The sequence below is a fragment of the Labeo rohita genome, unplaced genomic scaffold (genome assembly GCF_022985175.1).
Source record: "Labeo rohita strain BAU-BD-2019 unplaced genomic scaffold, IGBB_LRoh.1.0 scaffold_60, whole genome shotgun sequence".
In the NCBI taxonomy this organism is placed as follows: Eukaryota; Metazoa; Chordata; class Actinopteri; order Cypriniformes; family Cyprinidae; genus Labeo; species Labeo rohita.
In genome coordinates this window covers 278,151-288,742 of record NW_026129524.1, presented here as the reverse complement: position 1 = coordinate 288,742, position 10,592 = coordinate 278,151, and positions in this window count along the sequence as shown.

Genomic DNA, 10,592 nt, shown 5'->3' with positions numbered 1-10,592 from the left:
ATGAGGTCTCCCAATTCGACGGCTACCCCATGCCTCGAGTCGACGAACTGCTGGACCGGTTGGGGAGGGCCCGGTATATTACCACGTTGGACCTCACAAAAGGTTACTGACAGGTGCCTCTCACCCCGACTGCCAAGGAGAACACCACATTTTCCACCCCTAGCGGACACAGGCAGTACCGGACTCTCCTTTTCGGGCTCCATGGGGCCCCCGCATCGTTTCAGCGAATGATGGACATCATCTTGCGGCCGCCTATCTGGACGACGTGGTGGTCCATTCCGAGGCATGGGAGGACCATCTGGAGCGTCTACGGAGGGTGCTCTCGGAGCTCCGGCGGGCTGGACTAACCGCCAACCCCTGGAAATGTCATCTAGCACAATTTGAGGCCAAGTACCTGGGTTTCCAAGTCGGCCGGGGTCTGATCCATCCCCAGGAGAAGAAGGTGGAAGCCGTCCGCACCTCTCCCAAACCAGAAACGAAAACCCAGGTACGGGCCTTTTTGGGGTTGGCGGGATATTATCGCTGCTTTATCCCTAACTTCTCCTCCTTAGCCGCCCCTCTGACAGACCTGACCAGGAAGGGGCAGCCAGAGAAGATACACTGGACGGCGACCACGGAGGAAGCCCTAGCCAAGATCAAGACGGCCCTTACGTCCTCGCCTGTGCTCCGCACCCCGGACTTCAGCTGCCCCTTCCTGCTGCAAACGGATGCCTCCGACATGGGACTGGGAGCGGTCTTATCACAAGTTCAGGAAAGTGAGGAGCATCCGATTATTTACATCAGCAGGAAGCTGTCCCCCGCCGAGAGAAACTATGCGACCGTCGAAAGAGAAGCCCTGGCCATCAAGTGGGCAGTCCTGGAGCTGCGGTACTACCTCTTGGGCCGCAAGTTCACCCTGGTGACCGACCACGCTCCCCTACAGTGGATGGCCCGGGCTAAGGACACCAACGCCAGGGTGACTCGCTGGTTCCTCACGCTCCAGGACTTCCACTTTGAAGTCCGCCATCGGGCCGGGGTCACCAACACCAACGCGGATGGGCTCTCTCGGATCTGGACAGCTTATGCAGATCTGTCAGGGGTCATTCCCCACCCTCCCCTTATCTCACCCCTACTATCTCCATTCGTTTCCAGGGCCAGAACGACGCTTGGGGGGGGGGAATGTGACGAGCGTCTCCAGGCTCATCAGCGTCGCCCTGGCAACAAACGACCCACACCTGCATGTTCTCATCACCGCCGATCGGTCACCGCTGCTTTCCAATCAACGGCACGGCTTTGTAAGCCGCTCACGCTCTGAGTTAGACAGACAAACGTCTTGAGCTGAACATACGCCGCACTAACCTCTGTTCTCTTGTCCCCAGAAAGCAGCGAGTGACCGGTAGCCCCACGGAAGCGCACCAGGACACCCACTTTCACAGACACAAGGAGAACACTGAGCACCCGCCGCACCAGCTTCACGCCTTCTCTTCACCTTTTCTTTAAAAAGTATTGTCAATAAAATCCACCCTCCGGGGTTGTTCACTCGTACTACCTTGTCGTGTGATTCTTCACCCGTGACAGTATGGTTATACCACTATCAAAATATAGTTAAACATAAAAGGAGGCTTATCTTTGTTAATTATTGTGTTTGGTAGGTATAAACCAATATCAGCGTGATCTTGTGTTATTTCCTTATCACTTCTTGTGTGCTTTGGTTATAGTTTGCGGACCAGACAGAGTTGTCGGCAATTCTTCCTATTGTAAAGTCGTGCTGTGTGTAACCTCCTGTCGCCAGCCCATTGTGCAACGTGAACACAGCAGCAACTGAATGTTACCCCAGACAGTCGTGCAATGTAAAAACAAAGGTGATCCGATGACTTTAAAAATCATGCAGTGTGAACTTGGCATAAGGGGTAACAACAAGGAAAATTACTAATTATTTACACTGTTTTAGGTACTAATTGTAATATTACATGGTATGTATGACATACTAAACAACAATTGTAAGTGAGGTAGCAAGAACATACACGGTGTACCTTTTAATATTACACATTAAAAACGCTTGGTTGCCGGCGCCAATAGTCTTGTCTATAGTCGTGGTTAGTGCGCTGACATATAGTGACCTTGTGCTGCAGTAGTCCCGAGTTCAAATCCGGCTCATGGACCTTTACCTATCCCACCCCCTTCTCTCTCCCACTTTGCTTCCTGTCCAACTACACTGTGCTATCTAAATAAAGGCATAAAAACACCAAAAATAAATATTTTAAAAAAAACAAATGCTTGGTTATTGTTTCAATCCAAACACTTGATTGGACTGTTGGGTAAGAAAGCTGGGTTAATTTGACCCAATTTGGGTTGATAATCATAAGAGCTAAGTAACCCATCAGTGCTGTAGGAATGTGGATGTGAAAGAAAGTGTGCATGTTGCGTAAGTTCAAACGCAAATGGTTTTGTTTGTTCTGATATCCGTATTTGTGGTCCTTGTGACAGGAGTATGCCTGGAGAATAGCTCTAAACTAATCGAAGCGCGCAGAAGTGAAAACTCTGAACTGTCTGGAGTGTGTTCGTTTAAAACTGGATTGTGAATGTGGTGAGTGGGAACTGGAAACAGCTCGAATGCACTTGAGATAAATCTGTGTTTGTGGCACTCATGACAGGAAGGGCCTCGTATTTATGCTGTTCGTAATTGGCTGTAGCTGTATGCGTAGTGAGAGAGGTGGAACATGGGAAATGTAGTCTGAGGTGTAGTGCAACAGTATGTGTAATGTGAGTGTCAAAAGAATGGCACAGGCGACCTCTGGTGGTGGGCAGACCGGACAGGATTTGTGACAAATACAATGTTTTGATTGTTATATTCTAATATTCCAGAGAATATTATTCAGTGAATTAACATTATCCAGTTATCCTTTATTCTTAAATATAAATTCTGAATATCGGTTATCTGGCACATAAACATAAAAATCGGTAATAAAAAAAAATCTATATCCGTAGATCACTAGATACCAGTGCTGTATCATGTTGTATTTTATTTTCTTTGAACAAGCTCGTTTTAAGCTGCATTGAACCTTAATTGTATGCAATGTCATGCAAACACAGTGAATTATAAAACATAGCAGAAACTCATTAACTAATTTCCCTAAATTTCCAGTCTTGTTGTTCAATAAAATCTCCATTAGGAATCATGTAATAATAGAATAGGCTATTTACCCCCTGGTTAAAAAATACCCACGCCTATATTGTGATACCAACCATGTATTATTTAAAAAAGTGTATCTTGCTGAAACACTCCCAAATGTAAGATTGTTGTTTAGCATAGGTCATACATACCACATAACATTAGAACAGATAACCCTTAGTTTAAAAATATTTACAGTATAAATAATGTCATTTTCCAGGTTGTTAACTCTTTATTCCCCAAATTTCAGCATTTTATTCCCTTACACCTGTACGTTGTAAGTTCTGTTTACTTATGCTGTAAATTGTGGGCAGTAATCTTAAAGGAACATGCCACTATTTTTAAAAATAGGCTCATTTTCCAGCTCACCTAGAGTTAAACAGTTGAGTTTTATTATTTTCTAATCCATTCAGCTGATCTCCGGGTCTGGCGGTAGCACTTTTAGCATAGCTTAGCATAGACCATTGAATCCGATTAGACCGTTAGCATCTCACTCAAAAATGACCAACGAGTTTCGATATTTTTCCTATTTAAAATATCACTGAGCCTGCTGCACCCATGGTACGACAGCAAAGTTCCTTGATTATTATCCCGGAATGAGAGTATAGTTCCCAGCCATATCAGCCTAGCAACTGTTCATTTTCTGTTGGTCATAGTACACGATGTAACAGAAGAGTCAAGTTTTAAATAGGAAAAACATTGAAACTCGTTGGTCATTTTTGAGTGAGATGTTAACGCTTTAATCAGATTCAATGTTTTGTGCTAAGCTATGCTAAAAGTGCCACCGCCAGACCCGGAGATTGGCTTAATGGATTCGAAAACAGTAAACCTCAACTGTTTAACTCTAGGGGAGTTGGAAAATGAGCCTTTTTTTAAAAAAAATAGTGGCATGTTCCATTAATTACTGGTTAACTTTATAAATAAACATTGAAATTCTCCTGTCCATAAAATCTTTTGTTTAAAGGGGTCATGAACTGTCTTTGTTTTTTTTATTTTGTGCTGTTCTCTGAGGTCCATTTATAATGTTATCAAGATTTTTACATAAAAAATTACAATTATCTTGTAAACACTACATGTGTGAATCGGTGAGTGGGGCTAAACAGATAGTGATGTCGATCTTCTGCAGAGGCAGACTGCCTTCAATATAAGCTGTTTTTAGACAAATGACAAAGTTTTGAGTTCTAAAACTGTTTTTATAGTACAATGACCTCTTCAGATCAAGGCAATTTTGGTTTCTCAGTTCCCTAATAGCACACGTACATCACTATTTGACATCTGCATTTACATCTGCAAGACGTATCTTTAGAATGTTTGCTCATCTGCAATACGTCTATAGGACATTTCCTATCAGATGTCAAATAGACATCTATTAGATGTTTTTAAGATGTTTATGATTTAGAATGTATGTAAAACTGACATCTTACAGACGTTTGTCAGATGGTTGTACACAGCAGATGCTTTCCAGATCAAGTGGTCTTTAACAGACTTCTTGTAGCAGTACATGTTGCTATCTAGGTTCATCACCCCTTTAAACAGTATTATAAGAATGCTGTTGTTCTGAATATTCTTACTTCGACACAACTGCTAGCATAATATTGCTTTATTAAAATAGTTAATTAAACAAACAATAAATACTGAACAACTTACATTTATGACAGAACTTGGCCAGTTGGTTTGTATGTTTCTCGTTTCTACAAGGAAGTCAAAGGAGAACTTTTAATGTCACATTTTCCACTTCCATCTATGAAGGCTTTACATATTTGGGGTCAACTCCACACCGTAAAAACACACTCCAAAGGTTGCTGATCTGATGGAGAACATAGTTGAGATGCAAACAAATGTGAATAAACTTTTAGTCCATTTAGAAGGCAAGTTTAACTGTAAAATTTCTAATTTAAATAGTGAGATCTTACTGTAAAGAACAAGACGACTGGGGAAGTTGCAGTGAATGCTGTTTATTGATCAACAGCTGTAACATAGGCTGAAATAAGACAAGAAGGGTGAGTACAACACAGTAACGTCCATGACAAAAAAAAAATAAGGCAGCGTAACAATAAATGCTACACAATTAGATGCTATTTACAATACAATTAAAATAGCAGGATTTTCTGGGGTTTTTTTATACTACGTATTGCAAAAAGTAGCAATTATCTGTACCTTAGTAATGTAACACATTAAATGTAACAATATGAAATAATAGCTTGAGTGTAAATTCTATTTTCAGTTCAGCTTATTAAATGGACATCAGCTTATCGGGACAATAAAACCCTCCCTACACCTACCTTAACACTACCCAATACTTTTCAAATTTTGATGATTTCTCATTTTTATGAAAAATAAAAGCCTTTCTGATGTAATATGAGATTTGAAAAGGGAGAAAAATGTTTGGCATGCGGCGGATTCGAACTTGCATTAAAAAGACTGTGGCACGTGCTTTACTAGCTATGCCACTGGAACTGATGTTTGACAATCACACACTGATGGGCGGAGTTAGTGTAAATATCCTCTACCAACAAGGCGAGCCATTTGCACTTAGTGTAAATAGACACTCTGATAAAATAAACATACTTTTCTTGCAGAAATCCACAGAAGCAGATGAAGAGCGCACACAATGGGGCAGTTATCTCAGACAGGGTTTAAATTAAGCCAGGAGTAGGCTTAATCTAGAACAGTTAACCATGGTTTAAAAATTGATTTCAGAAACACAGATTAAGTACAGATTGCTAACTCCTGGACTATGGACTCCTGAACTAAAATAAACTAGATTAATTTAAAACCAACTGTGCTGATCTGAATTAGCATGACAGAGGTTGCCTACAAAACATGGAATGATCTAAGAAAAGCTTACAATTGGTATGGAACTGAGTAGCAAATCCAAGGAAAACAATAGCAACAGAACAGCATCAGGTGTTGAATAAAAGAAAATAAATGCATATACAACTCTTTGTAATTAATTCTTGCATGATTCCTGGCATTTAGCAGTTGTTGTCAGTTTTGTAATATTTTTAATATTTATTACGTTATACATAAAGAGAGCGAGTCCTAGTCAGAATTATATTGACACCCTAAGAAAATATGATCAAAGAAAGTTGTAAAAAAAAAAAAAAAAATATATATATATATATATATATATATATATATATATATATATATATATATTATCCTCTTAATAAATAAATACATAAAAATCACAAAAAATCTAACTTTTCAACAAAATCACATTATGAAAATAATATGTTCTCAAATACACATTTGCCACATTTATTTGTAGTAATAGAACCTAGTACCATGAGTAAAATCTCTGAAGATTTATATTCCCATTTGTATTTACATTTTTTAGCACACCAGGGCGATTAGGAACATGAAATTATCCAGCCACGAGCTGATTACCTCATTAGTGAACACAACTCCTAAAATGAAAAGTGGCTCTGAAAGAAAAGCCCTAAAGCTACATTAAACAATATACAAGACAATTCTGAGACAACACATGATCTTACCTGGATCAGACTGTGGCTTGAAGATGTTGTTCATCAGTAGATGATGCTGTCCGAGAACTGATGGTTGCTCTTTTATAGCCTGGATTCACTCCGGACACGGCGGTGAATGGAGAGTAGTTTTGTTAGATAATGATCAACTGAACAATGATGCATTTAACATAATAAATGCTTAATGCACATGCAACCACAACTTTAGAATGTAAAACCATTACATTGGTGATGTAAAAGCATTACATGACCTCAGAAATGAAGCCAGTGGCATTTAATTGCAGACACTGATATTTGTGAAGCACCACTTCCCAGATAAAACATGTACGTCTGCAAGATGTCTGTGCACCAACTTTGACAGTAAAATTGTAACAAATGTGTTTTTTGCACATCGACTTAATTCTAGCTTGTGGTCTGGAATATAATAATTGTATGGCTTTAAGAATATTTTTATGAAAACCAAAATTTTCTAAAACTGTATATAGATATGACCATCTGACCGATTGAAAGGCTTTTTCCGAGTCAAGACGTCAAGAATTTTCAAACAACATGAAAAAGTGAACTTAGCATCCGATGACCCCTTTAATTTGACCAACATTCTAAAGCATTGGTACAGAACACAACAGTTAATGCAACTGAAGCTTAACATTCATGATAATCTTTGATAAAGTATTAGGGTTGTGTATCAAAATAATATTCAGTTGAGTGTAGATCAACATTCAGGCACGCAAACATGCAGTTCCAAGTTTTTGTGTGGTCCTGAGCTATCAGGGTATATATTCAGGCTATAATTTAAATGCAGTTTTTACAATATACAGGCAACACTGGGAGACAAAATAAAAACAAAAGAATATATTTGGAAATATTTATTAAATCATGAAATCATACACATTTAATAAGCTTCTCAGCCCTTGATAAGAAACGTACAGATATTACAGAAATAATGAACTATTTACAAAATGTGAACAGTTATAGTATAGTTTAAGCTTGTTCAACTGTATTACCTGCTTGAAATAATCCGTAAGACAAAACGCAATCTGAGGCACTCACCCTAATGATTTCTATTCCACTCGACTGTACTTGATGGCCCCGCCCACGATGGGGTATCCTGATGAATATTCACGTAAGCGCCACCCAGTGGAACCAAATATTTCAGGAACGGAATATATTGTAACACTGGCGCGAGTCTATGCTACCGTGGGGTTGACGCCACAGTGATCGTTCTGGGATCAATTGCGAAAACTAGAGGTAAACTCTGACCCCATTCCCCCTTTTTAAAATCAAATTCATTTTTATATCACATACAAAAATAAATTCTCATTTGCAAGATAATGTTTTCTGACACCTAGTGGAATCAAAAGAAACTTTCTGCAGAGACATAGACTAATCAAGTCCTAAATAACAGACTGTCAAATAAAATCTTTTCATTTGTGTTTGTCATAAAATTATGAACAAATACAATTAAACAACATTAAATTTTAACACATGTGGAATAATTCTAGGGTTTCCTGTACATAAAGACTATTTTTATTAATTTATTTTAATGTTTGTGGGTAGTGCACTCTTTTAAATTCATGTATGCTTAATTCTATAAAAATGCAAAATATGCAACAGGACTGAAGCGGTTTTAACCAAAGTTTTTTAGCACAACCATGGCTGTTTTGTGGTACCCATGGTTTAACCATAGCAGTGTCAAACTTCTGTTCCTGGAGGGCCAAAGCCCTGCAGAGTTTAGCTTCAAACCTAATTAAACACAGCTGATCCAGCTAATGAAGTCATCCAGGCTTATTCGAAAAAAAACATGGTTTGTGTGTTGGAGCAGGGTTGGAACTTTGCATAAGGTGCATCCAGAAACGGAGTTTGACACCCCTCAAACTATAGTAACCATATTTATTTGCATAAGGTATAGGGTATACCAAGGGGCGAGTTGGAGCCCATCAGAGTGGAGTTGACTGTCACCTACTGACTTGTCACATGTTCTCTATTTTGTTTTACTATAAGGTCTTGTTTGATATTTTCCAGTTTCCTGTGTAGGTTTTGTAGTCCTTTGTTATTTTACACACAGTGTTGGCAATTCCTACAGATTTGCCTTGAAATCTTGCCTTGACACAGAAGTCCTTATTTTTTAGATTTGGTAAATATAAGCTTTGTACATCACTTCTTTACATTATGAAACTTGACATTGTCACAGAGAGCACCTCCGTAGCTTCCCTTTGGACTATTAAAGGGCTCCATCAGCGGAGTTTTGATAATCCTCGAACACTACATTTCCCATCAGCCCCGTACCTGGCACTGATCACCTCTGACACCTGAACCTTGTTCACCCGGCTATTTATAGCACGCTCTCACCTGGGTCCTTCGCGAAGTCTTGTTTTGCCACGGTGAACATTTCTGAGCGTTTATTTTTATCTTGTTTTGGACTGTCTTTGTTATTATTCTGCCTGCCCCTCATTTACGGACTATTGCTGCCTGCCTTTTGGACTACTGTTGATATGCCTGCCCCGACCCAGCTAATGTTCACCATATTGTCTGCCCTGCTCTGCTTTGTTTGTGTTTTGACCCCTGCTTTGATACGACAATGAATCCCACAGATTTGTATTGGCTTTTTATTTTTCCTTTTAATGTATTTTTCTCTAATTTTGATCACAAGTAAAGACACATTGTTACACTTACACAGTAACAACATATAAACAAGGGTGTATGTTTGCATAGTAGTATAGAAAAATGATCTACATTTTATTCCACTTGCCTCAAACCACAGGTGCAAACAGCAGCTCAGCAATCAAAAAACATTAATTATACACTAAATGTGTTTTGTATTATGGTGGTTTATGTTATATCCTGGGAGCAACTGGAAAGAGGTAATCTAGTTTTCCACTGTTTTGCACCTCTTTCATTGTCACGTTACAACAGGGATGAGACTGCTAAGGTGCACCTGAGCCCAATGGAAGAGACACAGATTGGAGCTAGCCATAAATGGTAGACCAGATAGTGAATGACACTCTTTCATTGTCACGTTAAATAAAGCGTACAGACCTCCTTGAAGAGACAAGACCAGAGGAACACTGAGCTTGTAGGAGAAAAATCCGATCCAATGGACCAAACAAGAGGCTTTATCACACTGACAATAATTAAAGTTCCAAAATGGAATACCGCAAAATGAATGTGTCTGGATCATTTAAAATCAAAGTGCTTATTTTTATAACGCAGTCTTATTGCTCTGTTTGTTGAGGTGTGTTTTAAAAATGTTTTCCTGTAATCAGGACTCCTGCTCAAAATTATAAATTAATATAACGATACCTATAAAAAAAAAAAAAAAAAAAAACAATAAGTCCCAGGTTGTTGTTCCTTCCTGACAGATGACAGCCGATTCCAATGGAATTTAGACTTGTACAGATTTGGTCTGGAGCTGTGTAGCAACTGCACCATGAATGCAACACTGAATGGTTTCAGAACAAAGACACAGTGAATGAGTGAGAGTCCTTTATGGGGCATGGCTGATTGGATTCAGGTGTGGATGATTAAAACTCCAGTGACTGAGATCGGGTGGGCGGTGTTACTGGTGATGTGGCAGGTGGAGGTGGCTGTGGTGAATGCCTGACATTCATCAGGTAGGTTTTCATATGGGAATTTCTGTAATTACTGTTGTTCAGTAATCTCCATTATCCCACATAAAGAAACACCAGTAAATACTACAGCATTCTTAAGTAAACTGAACTAAACAAAAAATTTTATAAAGACTATAGTGGTTTTTAACTTTACTATAATTACTAGGGCTGCACAATTAATCGAATTTCTAATCATGATTACAATTACAGATGCCACAATTATGTAATCGTTCAAAGGCACAATTACAAAAAAACCCCAAAAAACTCTTAGATTATTCTGTTTAAGATCTTAAGATGTGTGTGTGTATTTTTCCTACAGGTTATCTTAAGGTTTTATATATAAAAATG